This window comes from Candoia aspera, chromosome 1 (assembly GCF_035149785.1).
Source record: "Candoia aspera isolate rCanAsp1 chromosome 1, rCanAsp1.hap2, whole genome shotgun sequence".
Classification (NCBI taxonomy): domain Eukaryota; kingdom Metazoa; phylum Chordata; class Lepidosauria; order Squamata; family Boidae; genus Candoia; species Candoia aspera.
Genome location: NC_086153.1, coordinates 151736542 through 151763709, shown reverse-complemented (window position 1 = coordinate 151763709; position 27168 = coordinate 151736542).

Below are 27168 nucleotides of genomic sequence, written 5' to 3'. Positions count from 1 at the left end.
ACAGTGAGGGGACAATGGTTTTGATGCAGGAGTCGACAACTTTTCAGCAGCAGTGGACTGCCAATTTAGTATAGCAATTTAAATCTTAATAAACCAAAGGCTCTGTGTGTGTGTGCGCGCTTTGTCTCTAGTCAACTGTAGTTGTCAAGACCATTTTGGGTGCTAGTGATGCAGATAGGTAAGTCAGACCCTAGACTGATTATGCATCCACCCCACCCCACCAGACAAGTGTGTTACCTAATCAGCATAAACAGTTATGTGTATCCTGCCGCCCCAGTCAACCATAGCAGGTGGCAGCCCTTCTCCAACCTTGATGGACTTCTGAAAAGTTAGCAGACCTGATGGGAAACCACCTGCAAATCTCAGGGCTATGGACCAGACTGGAAAGCCCAAAACAATGCCAGAAAAAAGGCCATGTTAAATTATTTCCATATTGTTGCTAACGAAGACTACACGGATGTGCCCATGCAGTCATCAGAAGTCAATCTTGAGTTGAGGCAGATTTTACTTTTACTTTCATTTTTTAAAAAATTAGAAATTAGAATCAGATATCATTTTGGGCATAGGCAGAGCAAACTTTGCTTTGTGATGTCATGTCATCAGACACACCCGGGCCTTTGGTACCAGTGTCTTGATGCTGGATGCCAATACATCAGTCACAGAGTTTGCATCATGCTCACATCCTACGCATTTTATCATCTGCCTCCCTTGCCCCCCTGTGGATGCTTGTGCTATCATAAGTCATCCCAGTTCTGGGTCCCAGGACAAGCCCGCTGCCAAGTCGTCCTCCTCCCTGTTCTCTTTCCTAATACATATGCTCTATAGTTGGTCTTGGCCTCCTCTTCCCCTCTAGCCTATGATTGTGGCCATAGGCAAGGATGCTCAAATTAAAATATACCAGCTAGAGCTTTAAATATATCTAGTCCAGCTTGCAAACTGAAAGTTCACTTTAGAAACACACAGTTTTTCTGAGAGCCTAATTTTAAACCAGATTTAATGTTATGCACATTGCTTATAACTGAGGCCTAATGGAAAGAAACTTTGGTTTACAAATGGTAAGGGAAATGCACTTTTTTTATATGATGCAAGCTTTGCAATGTTTAGTCCAGTGATTGATTGATTGATTGATTGATTGATTGATAATTTTACCATTTTAATAGCCTGCCTAACTCAGAAAACTCTGTGGAGGTCAATGAATAAAAACAACATCAAGAATGAGCAAAGGGTACTAGAGGAAACAAAAGAATTTGTGCAAATATGAAAATGACAATCTAAAAATTTAAGGGGTTTCAAGATCCATCTCAAACTCTCTAAGGTAAGGTTTGCCAAGGAAGTCACTTTATCTGAAGACAAGTCAGGAATAAGGCACAGCTACCAATCTTCTTCCTCAATCAATAAGCATCACTGGGAGGGATTACAATTATTCCTCCCTTCAGATGAACAGATTAATAGGAGGCTTGCCAAATTCTTTTTCTTTTCCCAGAGAGAGCAAATGCTTCATTGAATGAAAAGTTATTTATTCCCTTTAGACCACCTGTTGTATAGCTGGCAATGGCTGGAGAAAAATGAACTTCTCAGTAATTGCTTTTTATTCTCTTCTTCACCAGGGCCCCATTAATCTCACCTCATTTGGAGTGGAAACCCATAATATTTCCACTCAGGACAAGCATATAGGAGGGTCTTTTCTGCCTAGAGAAGGCAGTACTGCAAGAAATTAAGAACCAAACCATTTGGAATTTGGAGGGTCAAAACCAGAACTTTTGAGTTGGACTCAATATTTATTTTATTTATTTATATTTCAAATTTCCATCACCGCCCATCTCCCCTGAAAAGGGGACTCTGGGAGGTTTACAATCAAAATTAAAACACATAAATTACAATATAAATAACTCTATAAAAATAAAATAAATATAAAATATAAAATATAAAATCCAGCAGTGCAGATCTTGTTTGTTGGGGAGAGATCTATGATAGCCACCCCCAAGATGAACTGGTGCCCCTTGTTGGCATTTCTTTGTTTTTTGCCCGGACCAAGCCACTAGGTTACCATGGTAATTGAGTACTTTCTTAAGTATCGGCAGGGTGAAGAGGTCGAACTTAATTGTCCTCAGTTTGGGTGTTAATAGTTGCATTGCCTGGGGGAGGGCAGCTTGCCTGGGCTTGTTTAGTTTCGCTTTTGTAGCCTGCCAGCCCAGGTACAGCTCAGTCCTGAGTGCGTATGAATGCACAGCTTGAAAATATGTTTTTGTGCTTTCTGTAAATAAATTTATTTTTATAGAAATCCCTGGTGTGTGATTTTTCTGATCTCTCGGGCCAAATGCTTTCCAGCACACTCTGACAGGTTATGGGCCCAGTAAGCAGCCCAGTCCAGAGAAAGCAGAGAGATCAGCTCTACACCTCCTGCACATTTTTAAAGGCAGATAGCAAAGACCAGTGAAGATTTTTCTTTGGAGCCACCTGGAGTTTTTCCAGCCACTGCCAGTCTACAGGACAAAGAAGCCAGCTGAGGTGACTTGCAAAAGAAGGAAGAAGCCATGGCTACCTCCCAGCCCTCAGCAATGCCTCTTGAGCACCTATCAGAGACCAACTACTTGAATTGGACCCTGAAGATGGAGATGTATCTTCGCAGAGAGAATCTCTGGCTGCCAATTGGTGAGCAAACCCCCCAAAATCCCAGTGCTGAATGGCTTAGATAGGATGAGCAGGCTAGAGCCACCATTATCCTGGGAGTTGAGGACAATCAGCTAGTGCACGTGCGAGGTATGCAGTCTGCAAAGCAACTTTGGGACACTTTGAGAGACTTGTATGTAAAGGCAACAGCAGGGAGTAAAGTTACCCTAACAAAAAAGCTGTACAAAGCCTACCTTGCAGAAGGAGATAGCCTTCCTGAGCACCTGCATCATATTCAGCAGCTGTTTGTTGAGTTGCAGGAGAGAGGAATAGAATTTACACCTCTCACAAAATCATATATACTGCTGTCCTCATTGAATGAAATATGGGACATGCTGAGTTGTATCCTCGAGGATATGCCTGAAGTAGGACTCACCCCATCGTATGTAACACAGCACTTACTCGCTGAATGGGAGAAGAGAGAGGAAAGATCCCCCCCATCTCTTCTGGAAAGCTGTAGCACCAGAAAAGAAGGGAAAAGAAGGGAAATGAAGCTGAGGCTACAGCACTAGCCAGCCAGCAATGCTTTAATTGTGGTTCAGCTGGACATTTGCAGAAAGACTGTGCCTTGAGACCCAAGAGTAGAAAGACAGAGAAGAAGAACAAAAGGGCAACACAGAAGAAGGCTCTTCAGACAACCCAAATTGCACAGGTTGCTGAGAAGGGTAATTCTGATGTATGGGTGTTAGATTCTGGGGTCAATTGTCATTTATGTAATTGTAAAAGCTCTTTTGTCTCACTGTCTAAAACTGATGGACAAAGTGTATCTTTGGCTGATGGGCCTGTCACCAAAATTGTGGGACAAGGTGACTTATATTTATCCTGCTTGGGAGAAACTGTAAAAGGTGTCTTGTATGTGCCAAATTTACAGTCAAACCTTTTATCTGTGGCACAGTTAGCTGCAACAGGTTATGTCATAACATTTAAGAAAAATGGTTGTGAGATATGTAAAAATGGGAAATTGTGTGCTGCTGGTATGTTAAAAGACTCCTTGTACATTGTGCAAAATGCAAGGAAACCAAGCTGCAAGGTTGCAGTTGGCAACACTCCATATCATGACCAATGTGTACACCTGATGCACAGGAGATTTGGTCATGCTAATTTAAAGTATATAGCACAAATGCCACAGCTATGTGCTGACCTAAAGATAAAACCCTGTGACAAATATTTAGACTGTGTAGTTTGCAAAGAGTGCAAAACACTAAAAGCTCCTGTGAGTAAGCACAGTGACAGAGTTACAACTAGACCTCTAGAAATTGTACACTCTGACATTATTGGCCCTTTTGCTCCAAGTTTTGGGCAAGCAAGATATGCAATGACCATCATTGATGATTTCTCAAGATACACATTTATCTACATCTTAAAACATAAAGATGAGGCATTTGAGAAATTTAAAGGTTTTTTGACATGGGCAAATGGAAAATTCCCAAGGCCTGTATCTGCACTCCAATATGATAGAGGAGGAGAGTACCTTTCTCACAAATTCAAAAGGTTCCCAGCAGAAAAGGGGATAGAACAAATTCTTTCTAACCCTTCCACCCCTCAGCAAAATGGTGTTGCTGAAAGAAAGGGCAGAACTTTGCAAAATGCGATGGAATGCATGCTTAAAGATTCCAGGTTATCATTCAGATATTGGGCAGAAGGAATATCCACTGCCTGTTATGTACTAAACAGATTGTATAACTGTGATTCAGGACACTCCATTCCATTTGTTTTATGGTGTGAAACCAAAGGTAAACCATCTTTCAGTGTTTGGTAGTACTGCATGGGTTCATATTCCAAAACAACAGAGAAGGAAAGCCAAAGGAGCTACAGATTCATAGTGGGTGATAAGTTATTAATTAGCAAAAGCGCTTCTTTTGCTGAGCAAAACTGGGGGAGATTAAATTCTAGCTCTCCAGTTGATCTATCTACAACAGAACAGCAAGGACTTGCTGATAGTGATCTTTTGCCTAGTGAGGACATTAAGCCAGAAGAACAAACTGAAGATCTGTCTGATGAGACAGATGCATCTCAGGAAAGTGATAGGAGTCAAAACTTAAGCCCTGTATTACCTCGCAGGTCTCAGAGGAGTAATAAAGGTGTTCCTCCATCACGTTTTCAGACTGAAACAGTAAAGGCTTTTCACACATTCACAGAACCTGAGTCCTTAGAACAAGTGAATGCTTTACCACCTGAGATTGCACAAAATTGGCATTCTGCCATGCAACAGGAATTAGCATCCTTGAAAGAAAATAAAACATGGAAACTGATAAATCTATCTCCCAATGAACTCTGTCTAGGTTGTAGGTGGGTTTTCAAACTGAAAAGGGATGCTGATGGCAAAATCCAAAAATATAAAGCAAGGTTGGTTGCAAAAGGTTTCACTCAAAGGAAAGATTTAGACTTTGATAAGACTTTTGCACCAGTTACTAAAGGTGAATCAATTAGATTACTGTTAAAAATTGCTGCACTCAAAGGAATGTCAGTTCACCACTATGACATTCAAACTGCATTTCTCTATGGTGATTTAGACCACAAATTATATATGCAGCAACCCCCTGGCTATGAAAAAGGGGAGAATCTAGTCTGTGAACTGCAAAAGTCAATCCATGGATTAAAACAGGCAGCTAGATCCTGGAACCAAAAATTAGATGAAAAACTGCAGAATTTTGGTTTTGAAGAAGGAAAAGCAGATCCATGTGTATATGTGAAGAAAGACAAACAAGGCTGTATGTATCTGTGCATTTATGTTGATGATTTACTACTGTTCACATCAACAGAAAAACAAAGCTTGATTTTGAAGCCTGCATGAAAAGCCATTTCACATTAAAAAGCATTGGAACAGTAACAAATTACCTAGGCTTGGAAATACACAGATAGAAAGATGGTAGCTTTCTGTTAAGCCAACGTAGTAAAATTCAAAAGTTCCTAAAAGATTTTAACATGCAAGACTGTAAACCAGTCTCTACTCCTATGATACCAGATTTTCAGAAAGAAATAGGAGAAACTCAATTAACTGAGGCAGAGAAATATAGATCTGCAATTGGAAGTTTACTGTACATTGCAAATCACTCTTGCCCAGATATCTCAAATTCTGTGGCCATTTTAAGTAGACAGGTAGAGAAGCCTACATCTACTGGAAAAGCAGCATTGAAGAGGTTAATGAGGTATTTGCAAGGAACAAAGGATTATTGCCTGAAGATAAATGCCTGTGGAACAGAGAAATTGCAGGCTTTTTGCCGATTCTGACTGGGGAGCAGATGTCAGTGACAGGAAATCCACTTCTGGGATTTTAATTCAATTTGCTGGGTCAAGCTTAGGCTGGCATTCTAGAAAGCAAACACTTGTTGCTCTTTCCACTGCAGAAGCAGAGTTTCATTCTCTAGCACAAACCTGTAACGAGGTTGTATGGTTTAAACAGTTGTTAAAAGACACAGGCATGGAAGTGAGCCAGCCTATAACTGTTCATGAGGATAATCAAGTTTGCATTGCAATGGCAAAATCTGAAGCTTGTAAGAATAGGACAAAACATATAGATATCAGATATCACTATATCAAAGACATGATAGCCAAAGGGAAATTATGTTAAAATATTGTGAATCAAAAGATATGATGGCTGACATGTTAACCAAGCCTCTTGCTGCACCAAGACATACAGATTTGACAAAGAAAATTGGTCTGTGTCTCACTCCTTAGCAAAACAAAGGGGAGTGTTGGCATTTCTTTGTTTTTTGCCCAGACCAAGCCACTAGGTTACCATGGTAATTGAGTACTTCCTTAAGTATCAGCAGGGTGAAGAGATCGAACTTAATTGTCCTCAGTTTGGGTGTTAATAGCTGCATTGCCTGGGGGAGGGCAGCTTGCCTGGGCTTGTTTAGTTTCGCTTTTGTAGCCTGCCAGCTCAGGTGCAGCTCAGTCCTCTCTGAGTGCATGTGAATGCACAGCTTGAAAATATGCTTTTGTGCTTTCTGTAAATTTATTTTTATAGAAATACCTGGTGTGTGATTTTTCTGATCTCTCGGGCCAAACGCTTTCCAGCACACTCTGACACCCCTCCCACCCCAAGCAAGGCGGCAGAACCAGGTTTTTAGGTTCTTCTGGATGTCCGGGAGCAAATGGGCCTGTCTCACCTCTGGGGGCAGAATATTCCAGAGGGTGGGTGCCACTGCAGAGAAGGCCTGCCTCCTGGACCCTGCCAGGTGGAATTCCTTTACCGGCGGGGTTTGTAGCATGCCTTCCCTGCATGACCGGGTGAGGCGGGTTGATGTTATGGGGATGAGACAGTCCCTCAAGTAACCTGGCCCCATGCCATGTAGGGCTTTAAAGGTGATAACCAATATCCTACTAGAATCAATGCAGCACTGGTAATAGCAGGGTAACCCAGCCGTAACAGATCTTACCCATCAGCTTGTATGCGGCTGCACTTTGTAGCAGTTTTAGCTTTCAAGTTGCCTTCAAAGGTAGCCCCATGTAGAGTATTTTGCAGTAGTCTGAATGGGTGACAACGAGGGTATGAGTTACTGTCACCTGGTACTCTTGCTCCAGGTACAGCCAGAACTGGCATACCAGTTGGAGCTGCGTAAAGACTCTCCTGGCCATGGCATCCCCCTGCCCAAATTAGCAGCAGCTGTGAATCAAGGGAATATCACAGTTGCAGATCTGCTCCTTCAGGGGCAGTGCTATTTCAGCCAGATCAGCCGCTAGAACAGGTAGAACCAGGTGATCCCTGAACACAGCAACTCCATTTGTTTGGGTTCAGCCTTAACTTGTTTCATCCCATCCAGACTTTCACAGCCTCTAGACACTGAGGGAAGAGTTTGACAACAACTTCAGTTTGGCCTAGAATGGTGATGTATAATTCAGTATTATCACTATACTAGTGAAACCTTACCCGGAACTGACAAGATGATCTCTTCCAGTGGCCTCATATGGATGTTAAATAGCAGGATGGGAGAATCAATCCCTGGGGAAAACCCCAACTTCTCCTCCCCCACTACACTGATTGGAACCACCCACTTACTGTAGGAAGCAGTGGAAATTCTTCAAGATAGTGCCTTCCCAATCCCCAATCCTGGTAGGTGGCCAGAAAGATACCATGGCCAATGGTATCAAAGGCTGCCAGGAGATTAAGTAGGACCAAGAGTGGTGGACTACCCCTAACCAGGTCCAAACAAAGGTCATCTACCAGAGCAACCAATGCCATTTAGTGCAGACTAAAACTAGACTCTACCCCAGAGCACGGAAATTGAAGCCCTCCAACACTAATAACCAGGCCCAGCAGCTTAAGAAGGCTTTCTGCCAGGCAGTAAGGTGGACAGACAAGCAGGATCCCCATCCTGTCCCTACACTCCAACCTAATATATAGGCATTCACACCTCATCAGCTCCAGAGTGAGGATTCTGGTCACAGGTAAATTATTTTGGAAGATCTTTGCCATATCATCTCCCCTTCCTTGATGTCAAGATTGGTCCAGGAGCCAATACCAGGATGGCAGATCTCCAAGAGGGTTAGACAATTGCCCTCATCCAACCAGGTCTCAGTGATACATGGCAGGTCTACTTGCTCATCCCACACAAGATTGTGGATGACCAAGACCTGAAACCAAGGTCACCAGCAATTTGGCCTCCTGAACTCAGGAATGAAACTGTGCAGCTTGAAGTGGAGATCCCTTCCCCTGTAATGTCCTGGCATATACTTCCAACCATATCTCCCTCTTTCCATAACAACCAAAATCCACTCACCTCCCATATCATTTCTCCCATCAACCCAAATAAGGAGACGTCTTCCATTCAATTGCCAGCAACAGAGTTTCCCACAAGGCCATCTCTCCCATGCCTTCCACCTCACCCAACACTTAGAAAAAGCCCATCCCCTGTCCTTGGGAAGCTATCACCTGCCAAAGCCAGTTTAGCTGGTCTGCTAAAACTTCTAAAATACTATGCACTCACCCACAGTCCCAACATCCTGAACCAGATGATCCTGATAATTACCTCCAGAGCCAGCTAGGACCTAGATGTTTGCATGCGGGATACCAATGGAAAGAAGGCAAGCAACTAGAACTGTTCCTTGAAAGGAGATTGTTTTCTGCGTGAATATAAAGGCCTATGAGAAAACATGGATGGGCAGAAATGTCTACAGCAAGTTAATATTGTGTCAAAATGATGAAATGTTGTCACATTATGATGCAAACTCCACCCTTTTGTATGTGCATCCTGAGATTTGACAAACATATATAAAAACGGGAAGCATTTGTGCCCTAATGTCATTATGCACGGGTTGTCATTTGCCTCCCCTTATTCCCCTGCAGATCCCCATTTTTTTGTCTCTCAAAGTAATCATAAGCTAGCACTTCAGGATGTATGCAAGACATCATGAAGTGTACATAGAGATCCTCTCTAACTCCCAAGCATTTATATTTTTTCTGTTATGAAACTTACATTAATCACAAGATGTTTACTGCTCTAAACTGCTTTCTGAACAATTGTAGCAAAGGGAGCTATTCATGTTGCACACCACTGCAGATGTTCTCTCTAGGGTCCAGAGAGGAATTACTTCAAAACATGGCACAATATTTCAAACTAGATATCTTCACTGGATTTTTTTCTTAACTTGATCACTTATATATTTACAACTTTGCATATTACATGGAAAGTAGCAAGGAAAACTATCAGTATAGGCCACCCTACACCAACCTGGGTGCCCTCCAGATGTGCAAATTTCAATTCACAGAATACTTAGTTAAGCAGGCTATTGAGAATAATGTTGAAATCTGCATATTTAGAGGGCACCCAGATTGGGAAAGGCTGACAGGGAAGGTCTGGATACTATTCACAGAGTTGGTTTGGGGTTTGTTGGTTTGTTTGTTTTTGCTTTTTAGCTTTCTCCCTTCCTTTGGTATTATATCCTCAATTGATTATGAAATTACTGCTGGTTTCACAAGTGGATTGCCATGTAGCAGGGGTGGCTGATATTTCAGAAACTCAAGATTACAAATGTAGTTCTTTGGATCTCAGCCACACCGTCTGTATATTTTTCCTGTATAATTTGGGATAATTATTTCTGTGGAAATACTTGCCATTTCCCAGTGTGAGCTGATGGAGCACAATCTCAACAGGACTTCTGCCTGAAAAACCTACAGCAAGCACTTATAAGTTGTACAATAAAAGTAATCTCTACCAATTATGACAGAGGGAAGGAAAACTGGTTTGATTCTGGTACATTCTCTAATTTTATTAGAATACTTTCCGTCTGGAACCCAAAGGTGCTCAACAAATATTTATACACAACAGCAGTTTAACAAGAACAGTTTAATCTAGTTTCCAGAGCAAGTCTCATCAAGTGGGGAATGGGGAAGTGCTTGCCACCTGCAGAAGGATTATATAGTTCAGGAAGGAAAGTAACTTTAGGCTGAGAGGACTGAAAATTGGCACTTTTGCTTCTGTTTGCAACAAAACAAGAAAAAGGCAAGATGAGCTTAGAAATGAGAAACACATGCAGTACAAACACACACAGGGAGAGATGACAGAAGATCAGATAATTAACTTAAAGAAACAGTATTCTTTCACTTAAATGGAATTTCATTATTTAATTACTTTAAAAAGATACATGTTTAATAGATACAGTTCATGCAATCACATGCACACACACACATATATACATAGTATGGACTTTGAAGAAGCAGGATAGAAAGAGTATTCATCTGTCTGAAATTTGATGTTGGAGAAAATTCCTGAGAATACCATGGACAGCCAGAAAAACAACCAATGGATCATCGAACAAATCAACCCAGAGTTCTCCCTCAAAGCACAAATTAGTCTTAAAATATGCAAAGACCCAGCTCTCTGGAGAAAGCTGTAATGCTGGGAAAGGTGGAAGGAAAGAGAAGAAGAGGACGGCCAGCAGCAAGGTGGATGGACTCACTCACAGTGGTGATGAGTGCACCATTGGAAGACCTGAAAGACCAGGTTGGGAACAGATCCTCCTGGAGAAAATCTATCTGTGTGGTTGCTACAAGTCAACACTGACTTAATGGCACATATTATGCATATTATAAATAATGTACTACTTCATATTTTGTAAAGTGATAGTAGGCAGGTGTCTTAGCATTAAAAGGACTGATGCGAAATAAGTGACAAAACTGACATGTTACTGCAAAATTTATTCTAAAGCTACATTTTGCTCTGAGAGCTTATTGCTCATATCAAAACCACAACAACTTAACCAGACTCATGACGGCTGCTAAGGGTGCCTATACTCACAGTGTTGTGTAACTCCTCTGTGACAAACTTTCCTCAGGAAGAAGAATAAACCTGCAAACATCTTCCGGTCCTCTGAACTGTAAATCTCTGGCATCAAGTAAAGCTATCAACTGTTCAAAGAGATCAATGAGCCATGAACCATTCATTTCCTCTACTCTGCCCTCTGAGCAATTGAATGAATCAGTATCTGTTAACATGTTTAGGTAACTTATCTGTTTTATACAAGATAAGTTTAAAAAGTCATGTGGTGAGGATGTGGGACTAGATTGTAGAGGCTAGAAATACTACAGCTTTCTTCATCCCTTCATCCCTGATTCATCCCTTATCCACTTAGCAGTGATGTATATACACAATACGTCTTCAGAACAAAGTTAGTCACTAACTTTAGTCAATAAATTCAGTGGAATCTGTTCATACACATTCAATTGTGAGTCATGAAGTTGCAGGAAGTGCATGAGTGAGCCCTCCATTTCCCCCAAATCTGCTAACAAATTATCCTTTGGGCCAAAGCTACTGGACACTAAAAGACAATCTTGACTGTTGGTGTATAGTGACATCTACTGATCATAAAAAGCACACACTTTATCTGTTTTTCCAGCCTTTCCCAACCTAGCATCTATGCTGGACCAAATTCTATAATCTGTAGCCAGGGGACTATGGAAATTGAAATCCAAAATTCCCAGGTAGCCTACTTGGGAAGGGACCTTCTGGTTCAGTGAATGATTTTTTCCCCCATTGTGCCATTTTCCTACAAGCGTGTCCAGAGTCTAGAAGCTGGTTGAGCATTAACAGTTTATTCAAAAGGGATCCATGAAGTTAGAAAATAATATGAAGCACTTTCAAAACAGCTGTTATAGCAACAAAATCCTTCTCATTTGTGGGTAAATGTTATAGATGGTACTTTCCTAAATTCACCAAAGGAATTACTCAGATGAGTTGCATTTGTAATTATTGATTACCTTATGAATAGTGTTGACATAATATTATTCTCAAGTCTTTGTGGTGATGACTGAAGAATGGACTTTTCTTTTCAAGGTTATAGAGGCTGAATATACTGATAATCTGGAAGGAAGCCCATGAATTACAGGAACAAGCCCATCTTTTTTCCTTATGACCTATGTCAACCCTCCCAAACTTCAGCTCCCATGGCCTCAGCCAAAATGGTCAAAGGAGAATTTAGGGTTCGGCCCTTGGACTAACAATCCAGCTGCCATTTTGACCCTTCCTCTCCCAGAACGTTTCCTCGATTCTAGCTGGTCCATATAAAATTATGTAACTTTATTTAGCTTTTTAAAATGGTGCCTGAACCTGTTTGCTTTTTTCATTCTTTTCTCTATAGAGCAGAAGCAAACTGGGAAATTCAAGGAACAAAGATTAAAGCAGGTTTCACCTGTTCTGGAATTGGGAGCGTGTGACAGTCTCCCACTTGGGCTTTCGACAGCTGCTCCTCTTCGCTCCATTTTCCTTCACATTTTTTCCATAGGAAAAATAACCAGCAATTAGCATGTGAGTTCCCAAAGGTACATGGAAGCACAACTTTTTTTGGTCTAGGTGTGTTCCCTAAATTTAGGCCTTGCTTCTACCTGCCCAAAGGTACTGTGTGACTGAACTACAACTCCCAGCATCCCTCACCACTGTCCACGCTTGCTAGATTCACTGAGGCTGTAGTTCAGCCACACAAGAAAGCCCCCCAGGTTCGCCATCCCTGTGCTGTGGGATCTGAAGAAGCGCATGCCAATGAAAAGGCAGGGCCTCCCTGCCACTCCCAGTGAGTCTGTGAGGCAAAATCTTGAGAAAAGACCTTTAGACAGAGAAAGCTAAGCCACTGGTTCCTTGCTTGAGCAAACCAAGCTGCCAGAGAGTCTGCCAGCCCTGCAAAGCTTGGGCAGAAAATTCACACGGCGGCACCTGGCTGCTTCTCACAACTTCTTGTCTGCCTCTTTCTCGCATGCCTAGCCACAATGGCTCCTTCATTTTGATCCTTCGCAGGCTGGCCTCCCAACTTCAGGCTGGGCAAGCTCCTGCTTGTAGAGTTTCTCAGGGAAGGCTTTGGAACGATGCCCCTTGCTCGCTAGCAGGCACGTCTCCCTGAAGTTGTCGCCAATAAACAGGGCACAATCCAGGGCTCCTCCAACTGAGCATAAACAAACAAGGGGGGAAATGAATAGGCTTAACATATGTGTGTGTGTTTGTGTGTGTTCAGAAGCAATGTGCAAATATACCATAGTCTATATATGTTCACCCAGGTTTTTAGTTACAAGTGTTGTGTTTTTCTGGTCTGGATTACTGACCCTTTTTTGAAAGTTTTGTTAAAGTTTTCAACATGCTTTTTTAGAATTTTACTAAATTATTATCCTGTGTAATTATTTGGAACTTCTTGTTTTTAACAAATTATATCTTGATTTGATGTGGTTTTTAATAATAAAAAAGTAGGGCAGAAATTCTATAATAAATCAAATGTATTTATCACAAATAAATGTGCACTGTTGATTCCTTGGAGAATATAATGCTCACTATGGTGTCTCCACAGGTAGTAGCACCTGACCAACCTTGTCTGGGCTCAAAGCTAAGCAGTCAGGCCTGGTTAGTGTTAGGATGGGAGACCACCAGGAAATCCCAAAGTTGTGTTCCCCCTCCCCAATTTCTCTCTCTGCTTTTCTTCTACAATCTATTAAGGACCAAACAAGGACAATGCCTTTAAATTAGAATTACTAGAACAGCCTTTCCTAATTTTGGTATCCTCCAGATGTGTGGACTTCAACTCCCAAAATTCCTTAGCCAGTAATAGCCATTCCTAAGAATTCTGGGAGTCAGTTGATATATTTAGAAGTTACCAAGTTAGGAAAGGATGTGCTGGTCTTCCAGGACAGTCTTAGCTGTGCCTGCTGGGAAATTAGTCCCATTTTATTCAGTGGGGCTTCCTTGCTAGTAAGTTTTGGAGCCATAGAGTCTGGGGATGTACTTCTGGATCAGTGTAACTTGGGCATGATTATACAGCTGTCTGTTTTGATGCCAAGAAACACTTTCAGAAACAAATCACTAAACATTTGCCTCAGGACTGGAATATATTTGTCTCTATTGAGCAATTCCATTGGCAGAAATGCAGTGGAGCTGGGTGGAAGTGCCCAGGTACTTTTCCAGGCAGGGCAGGGGGGAAGGACAGAAATGGAAATCCTTCACACCTTTTGAGATTAACGACTGGGATTAATGGAAAACAAAAGGCCTCGCTGTGGTTCTGTTTTTGAAAACAGACCAACCACTAGTAGCTGGGAAGGAAAGATGTCCAAGTCTTCTTTACCTCATCTGCTCCACAGGAAATCAGTTTTTACAAGGGGATGCTACTGTCTCATCACAGCTCAGTTTTGTCACTCAAGGCAGGAATTCTGTTCAGTACTGTAAGGAAGAAGGCATCGTTGCTAAGAGGGCATAAATCTAGTAAGCCTTTAGAAATTGGAAGGTTTTGTAAGGGAGCTTTTTCCTATCCCCCTCCCCCCAATGAGATAGACCAACTCCCATTATCCCCAGTCAGGCAGGCTGGAGATTAAGGTAACTGGAGATTGGGGAAAGGCGCAGTAAGAAAAGCCAGAAAGCTTTCATTATATTCCATCGTTTGGCTTTTAGATTAGATTTGTTTGATTTAGAAACATAACTGGGGTAGTCAAGAAATTGTTTTGGTTTTTAATGGGATTTTATTGGAATTTTATTGTGTTTTGAGTTTTTATTGTATATTTATTCTGTGTTGTGAACCGCCCAGAGTCCCCCCAGTCAGAGGAGATGGGCGGTGACAAATTTGATAAATAAATAAATAAATAAATAACCGGGATACAGGTATTAATAATCCGGAAAGCATACAGCTGAAATCCCAGTAAGTCACTTGCAGAATTTTTTTTTCCCCCAGTTACCTTCATCAATCATTTACAACAAGGTAGACAACTTACAGCTGAAGCCCTGTTGCTACTTGTACCTGGCCATAGCGCAATCATATCCTGGCAACACCAATTTTCCCCAAAATATTGCCTTCATCCTGTCCCCAGGATGTGCTTCAGATTGCCTTAGGTCATTATCAGCTGTAACAATAATAAAGTACAGTAGTATTTTTCCTGTTTACCATGATAACATCCAAGGACAGCCTCAAGGTGGGTAAAATCTGCTAGGTGTAGAGGTGAACTAGTAGTGGGTGTGATCAGAGAGGTGTTTGTTTGGTGTTTCACACGGGTGCAAGCACCTCTCCTCCCTTCTGCTCCCCAGTCAGCCTCCTCCACCACCATTCTGCAATACTCTCCCGATAGAGGGAGATACGTACAGTTTGACATGTGAAATGTTTAAAAAAAAATTGCTGGGGGGAAGGTACCATTGCCAAGCAAATCACCAGGACTCAACCTGACATGATGGAGACTTCTAGTTACTACAGACAATCCTAGCTTCTAACACCACTCCATTCTGAGACCCCTTGCACAAGTCAAATTTTGTGTAGCACAGTCATCGCTTCTGTGTAGCAGTCTTCACACACCATATGCAAAATGGTGATCGGGCTTTTTTCCGCATGCACAAACGTGGCAACTGCAATGTTTTGCCCTCCTTGCTACAGTCAAATTAATGAGTCGCATCTTGCATAACCTGAGGGCTGCCTGTATTTAAATGTAAGGAGCAGGAGCTGCTGCTATGTCAGGGGTCTGCTGCAATGGCACTGGACTGTTCTGGCTCACTTTAATGGTCTTTCCTGTTTTGTGCAAGGCTGAAACACTGCAACAGTGAAATGAAAGGGAGAGAAACCTTTTTTTTAAAAAGTGCTTTCCCACACTGCTCGTACTCAGCTTTCTTTGTGATTCTTTTTCGCATTTTATTCAAGGTGTGACCAAATGGGCTACAAGAACTGGGGCACACAAAGCAGGTGAAATAATGCAAGCATCACACCATACCATACACCATTCCTGCTGAAGAGCTGATTAGTGGATGTTTCCTCTGCCAGCTGATGATGTGTTGAAGATGGAGGACAGCAAAGTCAATTGGTGTCTTTGGTATCATGAGTGGCATGCAGACATAACAGGGACAGGACAGGGATTGGAAGTAGGAAATGGGAAATGTCTTGCTGGAAGGAAGAGAGATGGGGGCTGGCAGGGAATTGGGGAGAAAGGGAATTAGGGAGAAAGACAGAAGGCAGGCAGCAGGAAAAATGGTCTATCCAAGTGAATGCAGTTCTTAGGCAAGAAAAAGACCATTTTCACCTCTGACTTCCATATAAACAAATGCAAAGGTAATTGGAACTTAAGGAAGGAGAATCTGTGGCCCAAAACTCCCAGAGGCCTTGGCCAATGTGGAAGTGGGGAGAGATTATCGAACTGTAGTTAACTAAAAGTTTGCCTTTCTTACTGTATTTTCCAAGATTATTTCTCACATGCAAGGGAGTGGCTGCTTGGGCATGTGGAAAATTTCTTTTTTTCTTTCTTTTTTGTGCCAGTCCCTATCCATTTGTGTTCAGCAGACAAGGATTCCACTTGCACAAAGCACCAATTAAGTCTTCGATTGATCCTGTGTGCAACACTTACTTACATCCAAGAGATTAAAATATGAAAACTGTCCTTTCGGCTGGAATCAAAATCTCACACAGGAATGCATTTATAGGTAGGACACAGTTTTTTGGTTAGGCTTCCCATGTTTTGCATCTACCGTATTTAATAGTCAATCTTTTCATTCAGTATGCGCTTGTATCTAAGTGCAGCACAAGGCCTACTTTTTTCCCCTCTGTGGGGAAGCCGCAGACCTATACTCCTGCAACTTAACCATACCTGGGGGTGTGGGAATCTGAAGATAGGAGCTAAATGCTTATCATACGGCTCCAAGGGAACAGGTATTGAATACTGCCCAACATTTCCAGTGTAGGGCGCAGTGAGCTGCAACTAATGCCTCCTTGTTCTCAGCTCTTTTCGTAACTAATGCAGACCACAGGCTTCATCCTGATGGAACCACATGGAACAGGAGGAAGAAGACTATACCCAGTGTGTATTTTTCAACATCTATATCAGGAAGATCTTGCCTTGCTTTGCTCTGCTTAAGTAGCCCAGAGAAAACTTTTAATGCTTGGCCAATCAGGAGAAGAGATAGTTTGTAACTTTCTGTCAGAGACCTTCTTCCCCAGATTCCCCCATAAAAGAGAATGATCACAGACTGCCATCAGTCAGGCTGCACCCCCTGAAACCAACTTGTTTATCTAGCTGGGGAATTCCACCCAGGATTTCTTCCTTCATCCCAGCTCTAGGAAAATAGAAAGGAAGGTGTTTGGGATCTTCCTGCAATGTTCAGAAACACATAAGAGACACTGATGATCCTGAAACACGAGGGGTAGCTATATAACCATCCTGCCTGATACTAGGGGAACATTGCACAGAGAAATTACGTTACTGGAACACAAGAGGTAGCTGTGTAGCCATGCAAGTGTGTAGAAATGAAATGGTGGGAATGAAATGAAATTAAAAGTGATGGGAAAACCAGGGAAAGAGTGTGTGTGTGTGTGTGTGTGTGTATCACACACACACACACACTCAGAGAGAAAGAGAGAGATCAAAACAGCCATTCTAGCTCATCTAATCACCCATTAACTCCTTGAATAAATTCTCTGGGCCTCCAGCTTGAATGCCTGTAAAAAAGCCTTTCTGGTCCCTTCTTTCTCCTTTTTTTCCCCCTGTTCCTCTTTTTCCCTTCTAAGCAATTGTCTCCAAACTCATACACCTTGGGAGATGAGGGGAAACCAGCCTCTTAGGGAAGGACATGCTAGCTTTGCCCAGAAGGAACAGGAACTTATCTATGATGTCCTGGACCTAGCCAGCAAATGAGACATTGTCTAGGTCTAAACTGACCTCCCTAATTTTTATTTTTTTATTTTTATCCCGCCTTTATTATTTTTATGAATAACTAATACTCCTTCCTCCTCCTCCTTTCCCCACAACAACAACCCTGTGAGGTGGGTTGGGCTGAGAGGGAGGGGCTGGCCCAAGGTCACCCAGCCGGCTTTCATGCCTCAGGCAAGAGCCTCAGGCAAGACTGGAACTCTCGGTCTCCTGGTTTCTAGCCTGTTGCCTTAACCACCAGATCAAACTGGTCCTTAATGCCACCAATTCTGCCTTTGCATGCACAGGATTAATTCCTTTGTAACAGCTCTCCTATTATCTGGCTAGGTGGGTTTCTTCCCTGACAGCAGAGAAGTTGCAGCTGGCTGTTTACATCAGGGTCTTTCAAACAGAACCTTGGGATTCCATGAGAACTTGATGGGGCAAAAAAGTTCTCTCAGGTGAGGCTGATTTTCCATTACTGGAGCTTTGTCTCTTGATCAGGAATTCCAGGATCTATGTTTTTTTAACTAACAGGTTCCATGGCCTGAAAAAGTTTGAAAATCCCTGGTTTACATAATGGTCTACTGAATCTTATGTCAATTCATTCTGTAGCGCAAGGTTTCTCAACCAGGGTTCCGTGGACCCCTAGGGTTCCGCAAGAGGTCACTAAGGGTTCCCTGAGAGATCACAATTTATTTTAAAAATTATTTCAAATTCCGGCAACTTTACATTAAAGAGGTAAGTTTCATTCTTCATTTTTAGTTGAAGAACACTGTTAGTGCATATATACAGGCCAAGCCATGAAACGAATATAATAATTTTTTAACTTCTGGCCTGTATTTGAGCCTGAATGTGCAGGGGTTCCCGGAGACCTGGAAAATATTTCAAGGGTTCCTCCAGGGTCAAAAGGTTGAGAAATGCTGCTGTAGGTAATGCCTCAGCAGGAGCTTGCCTCAGCAGACTATTTGCCTATGAGTGTTTTCAGCCCCAATCGCTAATGTTGAGATTGCATCATCAGGAGAATACAGCAGCACGGCCCCGTGTAGCTTGGCATACTTACGTATTTAAAGATCAGAAATAAAGATTGAGATTGACAGGCAGCTCATATTTATAATGTCAGCATTCCCACAAGCTTGCAAAGACCTCATCATTCCTCGAATGTACAACCCCACAAGTCCATCTTTTAGGAACTAAAAGGAGTAGAATTTGGGAAGCCTGACATCATACATGCATTGTGTGTTCACTTCAACAGGATATGCCACTAAGTGTCTACAGCACTACTTTTAACGTAGAAGTTATCCCAAACAGATGTGCTCTACAGGTTTATACCAAGATTTCCCACTTCACAAAATCAAAATTGAAATGCCTGCATTGGTCTACCTTGTGAATGATACTCTGCCTTTTATTAATTAATTAATTTTATTTGTTTTGGTGCCACCTGACTCCAAAATAAAAACATAATAAGAAACAACAAACAAAAACAGAAGAAAAAGATGGCAGAGCAGGTAGACATTCCAAAACATCTCACCAACATCTAACATCCAGTGAGAGGGCTCCAGCCACACTAGCCAAAGGCTGGGAAAACAGCCGGGTCTTTATGGCCCTCCAGGCCCTCCAATGTAAACAGGGTGGGAGCCACCTAGATGCCAGGGGAACCCGATTCTAGAAGACAAGTGCTATGACAAAGTATGTTACAGGGACCATGTATTTCCACCCACATAACTTCTGAACCCAGCAAACCTATTTCACCTGGGATGGAATATGTGGTGAACATCATCAGTAAAATTCACAACAGCAAGGGAACTTGACAGGTGCTCCAGGGAGGCTGCATTTTGTAAATATGCCACACACACAGGCAGATGAAGCTGTTGCAGAAGATGGTATTTCAGACCTATGCATAGTCAGGTTCTTCCTTTATGAAAATGTCAGTTTTTGTTTTTTTTTAAATCCCCATGTATTGGCTTTCAGAGCCTCACACAGAAACCATTCATGAAATTCCCTTCATACAGGTAGTCCTCAGTTAACGACCACTTGTTCAGTGACCATTCAATGTCACAATGGCACTGAACAAGTGATACTTATGACCGGTCCTCAAAGTTCCAGCCGTCCCAGCACCCCCACAGTCACATGATCACAATCTGGGTGCTTGGTGACTGGCTCACACTTACGACAGTTGCAGCATCCCGCGGTCACATGATCACCATTTGTAAGCTTTCCTGCTGGCTTCCCATAAGCAACATCAAAGTCTCCTGTAAGTTGCTCCCAGTCCCACCTCTTTTTCTCCTGAGGAACCCCACTATGGATTATGAGATCCCAGGGATCTCGTGCTCCATAGCACATGCCTGCCCACAGCACCCCCCTGCCCACACTCCACAGCCAAGTTTGTGTCACACCATGACAGCCACCTGTGTGCCCTCCCACACTCCACAGCAGCCATTCTGCCCAGCTGTACTCACACCACACCGCAGCAGACACCCCCCCTGCCTGGCCACACTCCGTTGCCCCCCCCGCCCGCCCGCCTGCAAGCTGCCCAGGACTTGTGACTTCCTGCTGGCTCCCCCATGGACTCTGCTTGTTGGAAGCCGGCAGGAAGGTCGCAAGTTGTGGTCACATAAGGTCCTCGCTTAACGACACACAATCCTCACTTAACAATGGCAATGGGGACTGCTGGGATTGCCATCACTAAGCAATGCAGTCATGTGATGTCACACTTTACAACCGCATTGCTTAGCGATGGAAATTCCAGTCCCAGTTATGGTCGTTAAGCGATGACTGCCTGTAATCCTCTGTACTAAGTGGCATTCCCAGCAATGGACACCAGCAAACTCTAAGCAAATGGAAAATATGTCCATCTCCCAGCTTTACTCTCAGATGCAGTTGGAGCAACACCACCTAAACCAGGACTAGCACGCTGCACCCGGAGTTTCAGGTAACATCGTAAAGGTTATCCTCTAATTTAGATACAAGATGAGTTCATAGCTATTGACTTCAGGGTTTCTCACAGACACTCCTAGCCACAAAGACGGGTTGCAAAATGTGTTTGGGTGATAATACCCATGACCAACACTGCTCATGTATCAACCAGCCTGATTTTTTCAACTTTTGGCTTCTCTATTTGGTAACATCTTGCCTGATGAAAACTTCTGGAGAACTTGAAAGCCTGCTCACGCCTTTGTGCCATTTCACTTGATCCACCTCCCAAAGGTCCTTTATCTGCACCAAAAATTGGGGAATAGATTGCTTATATTGTTACTAGGACCCTCAGAACTAGATTATCCCACCCCCACAAAAGCACATAGCCCAGCCCCTGGAATTAAGACCACGACATTTTCCTGTATTTGTTGTAGTCTTGTTTCATGGGGAGAAAATCTGGTCTATTTCAGATCACTCAGGGATCTACCAATAGGAGTGGGTCTGCTTTCTGCTCGTCCTGCTTTTCTTCCTTTAGTTACACGTTTCTGGCTGTCTAAGAATTATCACAGAGCGCTCTCTGGTCCTTCAGCTGGTAAGAAGCAGCAGTTTTACAAAGGTCTGGTTTCTTTTGGAAGACCATGCACTGGCGACATCTGGTGTTTTCATGTGTGAAAGGTCCCCAGTGCAAGCACCAAGTTGTGTCTGACCCTTTGGGGGGACACCGCTTTCGCGACGTTTTCTTGGCAGACTATAGAGCGGGGTGGTTTGCCATGGCCTTCCCCTGTCGTCACCTTCCCCAGCAAGCTGGGTCCTCATTTTACCAACCTCGGAAGGATGGAAGGCTGAGTCGACCTGAGCCGGCTACCCGAGAATCCAGCTTCCGCTGGGATTGATCTCGGGTTGTGAGGAGAGTTTTGGTTGCAATACTGCTGCCTACTACTCTGCGCCACACGAGGTTCTTGGTGTTTTCATACCGTGGTCTTTATTTACAAAATTATAGACAATGCAAGACCAGAAAACAAACAAACAAAAAAACCCCACTGCTACTAATTAGTAGGTATGCTGTCCTCTTCATATCCCTAAAAAGAGGGATAGCTTTTCAGCCAACTCTTCCCTTTCCATGTATGTCCTTTTTTTGGTTCAGTCATTTCCAAATAGCTACTTTTCAAATGCAAGCTTTGATTTCCTCTCCTTCCTTCCTGCAACTCCCTAGATCAACCAACCTGCTTCAGGAAGGGAAACTCTGCTCTGCTGAGACTTACTGTTCAGGGGAAGATGTTCATTGGCTACTGTTCACAGTGCTGAGCCAAGTTTCAGTCACATCTCATTTAGTCTCAGCTATAGAAAGACGACATTTTGTCAATGGGAAGAATAAATCTGAAACCATTCTTCCCACTGGAGAGATTTCCTACTACTTGTTAGTTTTCATTCCCTTAAACAATTTACTCATCCAAAGAAAGTAGACTTTACTTACAACCTAATCTTATGAACATTTACCTAGCCATTTCACCAAGTTCATGGAAAATAACTCTTAAGTACATACATAACTGCAGCCAAGTCTATTTATATATCCATAGATAAATCCTATCTAAAGGAATGTTGTCATTGAAAATCACATTGGGTTGAATAGGACTTACTCTTATGGGCCTCAGACACTCAGCAGATTTGAACCTGATTAGTACTTAGACAGAATATCACAGGGGAATTCTATGGCTGTGGGTTAGACTAAGACGTCACAAAAAGATCCTAGAAAAACGCAATGGCAAACCAGTTTAATTTAGTTACCAGGAACTGAGTTTTGACTGACATGCATAAGGTAGATAAACGAGACAAACAATGGTTCCAAGCAAAACTGTCATAGAATTTTAAAAGAATTCTAGAAAGCCTTGTTTCCATTGTTTCTCAGTCACCTCTTCCATCTTTCCAAAAGTTGTGTTGAAGAGAAAAATAGCAGCAGAATGCCTTTGAATGGCAATATAAGAAGCCAGACGTCTCAAAACTCATTACATCCACAAGACTTGGAAATCAGCTCATACATCATTCAAATCTGATGACATCAACAACCCGAAAGAAAACATTGTTTGCTAAGCACAAGAAGGTAACACATGTTTATCAAATCTGTAGATATTTTTTCTCTGTCCGTTTTCTAGCTCTTTGTGGAAGATCAAGCTGGACCAGAATAAATGCCTTGTCTAGCCTAAAGTTGTTCCTGCATTTGGCTTTGGAGACCTGCCACTCAGCAGTCCACAAGTTTTGTCCGTTCTTCTGCTACGTCTACCCACATCTGCTCAACAGTAAGTGCAAGATAATCAAGGGAGCTTATTCCTAAAGAAGTGTTTGCCCAGATTGCAGCTTTTGAATTTAAAAGGTAAATTTTATTCCTCTGTGATTTCCAGATAATCCCTTCCTAGATGCAGAGCAAATGCTGTCAGTGTCATTTTCCTATCTCTTCCACAGTATAATTTCATTATATTGAAATATGTTATACTGCAGGTCATAGATCATGAATCAGCATAGTAACACTGGGGAAAGTGTGTAAATATTTAGAATTCTTGGGAATAATCACCATCACCGAATAAGTAAGTCCACATCTGACATTAAAATGGTGCCTTTTCAAGGAATTTTCTTGGCAAAATTTTTTACAAGGTAGGTTGCCATAAAACCAGTCATGTCACTAGAAGGAAAAATAACAAAACTTAGACTTAATTACTTCGGTCATGTCATGGGATCAACATCGTTGGAGAAAGACATTGTGCTTGGGACGGTCAGTGGCAAAAGATGATGAGGACGTCATAGAATGCACTGGTTGGATGTAATCAAAGCAGACACAGGCCAAAATATAAAGCAACTGAAAGAAGCTGTGCAAGATCGGAAATCATGGAGAGAGCTGGCTTATGGAGTCACCAAGGGTCGGATACGACTGAATGGATAATTCAGTTTGATTTGTAAAACAACAGGGAGCATATTTAGCTTCATGGAACAATCTGTCACTGTCCACAAGGTGGCCATCCATAAATACAACAACTGCCAAAGATGAATCCAATTTCAAAAAAATTAAGCTTGGATTTCTTACAGGCTTCAGAAGCACTTAATTTCAGAAGACAGAGCAGCAAGATACCATCGCTGATGACACAAGCATGAGTTAACAAGGACACAAATATTCCACACACTGCACTGTTGTATCTGTAAGATTATACCACAATTTATTAGCCTGCAAGGTTATAGACACCTCTTGGCTGCTGTTGCTGCAGCAGGCTCACACAGCTACTCCTCTTAGAATCTATTCTTCAATTATAGCCTTTGAACTCTGCATAGACATTTATTTCTTTTACTAAATAATAATTTACACTGCCTTTCATCGCATACCCTGCAGTGTTAAAAGCAATTCACAGTAACACAAAAAGGGAGCAGCTCATGCCTGGGAGAATCACAATGTTTCTCCCTAACCAAAGGATCCTAGAGAGGCTATAGTACAGCATTACCGCTTCTGCTGCTCTGGTTTCAAAGTGCCAGATTTTCCACACCGCCTTCAGAAAATTTGGGAAAGAGGCTTGTAAATGTTTGAAGGGGAAAGTGGGTTTTTTTCAGTTCATATCAAATAAAACGATCAGATCTGGGCGGTGTAAATCCGGATTAGCAACTGATGGCAGATTTCCCTCTGCTGCCCTCTAGGGCTCGTCCGGAGTTCTGCAGCCTAGACGGGGTAGCCCTGTTTAAAATTTAGCGTTGCGGGCCTGCAACCCTCGCAGGCTGCGGCACATCAGCGCCAACCCCCCCCCCCCGGCGAAAGCGCCGTCTGAGCTACCGGCTCACATGTATTTACCTGCCTGCTTCCTGCTGCCAGACTAAGCGAGCAATCTGGTCGTGGCCAAGCTCAAATACCCCACCCCACGCCCGCGGGGGTCTCCCAGATAGCCGACGGAGGCGGGGGCGGCGGCAGCAGCTAACTGGGGCACCTGCTGCCGTTCACTGCCCCGCCGCTTCGGAAGGTGGAGCTGGGAGCGCGGCTCAGGTAAGCCACCTCCTCCGTCAGAATTGCTTGGAACTGCGGGAAGTTCTTCTCGGCAGCGGCGGCGAGTCTGATCAGGTAGGGAATCTCAGCCGAGACTAACTTGGCCGCTCCGGAACCCCTAAACTCGGGGATTTCTCTCCTGGCAGGGAGTTACCAGCTTGATTGTACCAATGGGGTATCTGTGCGCATGTGCTCTGTGAATACGTGGTGGGTGGCGTACTAGCTTATTGGCTGTATTCATACAACCAGCTTAACCCGGGTGAGGTAAATCCCCGTAACATGCAACGCTTGCCTGGTGTTAATCTCGTGTTTTGATTTGGAGGCCTCAGGGCACCGGGCAAACCCAGGGCGCTTGGTTAGGATACGATTATTTATTCATTTGAGAAGCCAATGTCCAGGCCACCCAACTCATCGCGACTCTGCACGGCGTGCAAGATAAAAATAATGCAAAGAAAGTAAAGGGATAGCTGGAGATGAAGATACATTAATAACACCCTCCTAACCTAGCGCCTGGCAGAAAAACCAGGTCTTCGAGGCCCGTTCATAGGACGGCGGCGACTGGAATGTCAGAGAGGATATTGTCCCAAGGACAGGCGCCGGGCCGAGAAGGCGCGCCGCCTGGGTCCCACCTGAATCAGATGCCTCTCTCTTAGCACTGGGGCCTGGCGTTCGCCCCCCACCCCCCGGCCAAGTCTTACGGCACGGACGGCAACAATGGACAAAGGCGGTCCCTCAGCTAGCCTGGTCCCACAGCTCAGTGTAGTTGCACGAAGCAGGAGGACGCGCGGCGTCTGAACGCGGCCCCTGAGTCGCAAAAGGGAACTGAGGTAATCTGCGGCAGCCGAGCCAGCCAAGAGCCGTAACTCGTTGGGACCCTTAAAATGCTTAAAGCGATACAGCACCTGCCTTTCTCGAGGCTCAATGGAAGGGCCCTCCATTTCTCTCTTTGAGAGAGGATGCGGTTGTATCAATGCAGCGAATATATTTGTAATGCCAAAACAACGGGGGGGGGGGGAACCTTTGAAATATGGACTGCCCTGGAGAAATTGGCCAGGAGTTACTTCCTTCTCTCTCACCATACTTCAGGAAGTTCAGAGTAACCTTTTATCCTGAAATTACGTGATGGCTCTTGTTTGCTGGGGGGGGCGGGTAAAAAGTGAGAGAGGAAGCAATGGCTTTCAACTTCAATGCTAGGATGCTTTTCTGAGATGGGTGGTCTCCTTCAGTTGTATTGGACTTCCTGCTAATCTGGCATGCCTTTAAACCGGAGCTAAATAACAGAGTGATTGTGTTGAACTCTAATTGCCATCATTCTGGTCACTGGCCGTTCTGAGATGATGATGGAAGATGAACCAGCTGTATCTAGATCAGGGTTTCTCAACCTTGGCAACTTGAAGATGTGTGGACTTCAACTCCTAGAATTCCCCAGCCAGCATGGGTGACTGGGGAATTCTGGGAGTTGAAGTCCACACATCTTCGAATTGCCAAGGTTGAGAAACCCTGATCTAGAGACTCACTTTTTTAACCTGCCAAAAAATGAACAATGAGGATTAGAGCTTGCTTTTTTCTCACATATAATTCTGGGAAAAGAACTGAATAAAATAGGATAGTATTAGAATCTGCTGTTTATTGAGGTACAGTACAAGATTTTACTAATTTAAATCTTTGTCCTGTCTTGATAGAACAGTAGAAAAGCTCTTAGTTATACAAAATTGGGTTCCAACAATCTTAAAATGAGGTTGTTCTACAAGGATATCAGAAACTCTAGATCTTCCGGCATGGGGTTGACTAAAAAATATTATACAGCACTGGAAGAAGAAATTTACACCTGGTTTGCAGCAATGGATTTTTGATATGCGTGGTCTGACAACATCTGAATTATAATGATTTATTTATTTTTTACAAAGGAATAAGGAAGCCTTTTGAGCAATATGGTAAAAGATTGTGGAGCTGTTCTGTTTATTTGCCAGACTATTTTTTCTTTGTTTAAATGATTATATGCTGATGATGGCTGACATTCTATTCCATTAATTCTGTTGAATCTATCCATACTTTGGTTAATCAGATTAGAAAATTTACAAAAACATGAATGTGATTATTCTGCAGTTTTAGAAAAAGATGCTGGAAATGATATGCATTCTTCGTTCTCTGAAAAAGGAGGTGGTATCCTGCAGGGATATAATGCTCCACTGCAGTCTAATAATAAAAGATAAAATACGTATATTGAATGTGATGTACAGAAGCACTTCTAAATAATTGATTAGGGATGCCATGCATTACTTAGATATTAAAAACAAGTACAGTAAGTTTATGAGTGATTGCTTTTGTGGTTTCCAAACTAGATGGTTTGGAACTTGGTACCGCAAGTTCAAAGATATTATGCTCAGTCCTTAAAGGACCCCAAACTTTTCTTTTGAATGTATCCCAACATGGGAAGAGGCTGCTACTCACCATTCAAGAAAAAAAGTGTAAGCTGGAGCCATCATCAAGCTGAAAAATACTCCCG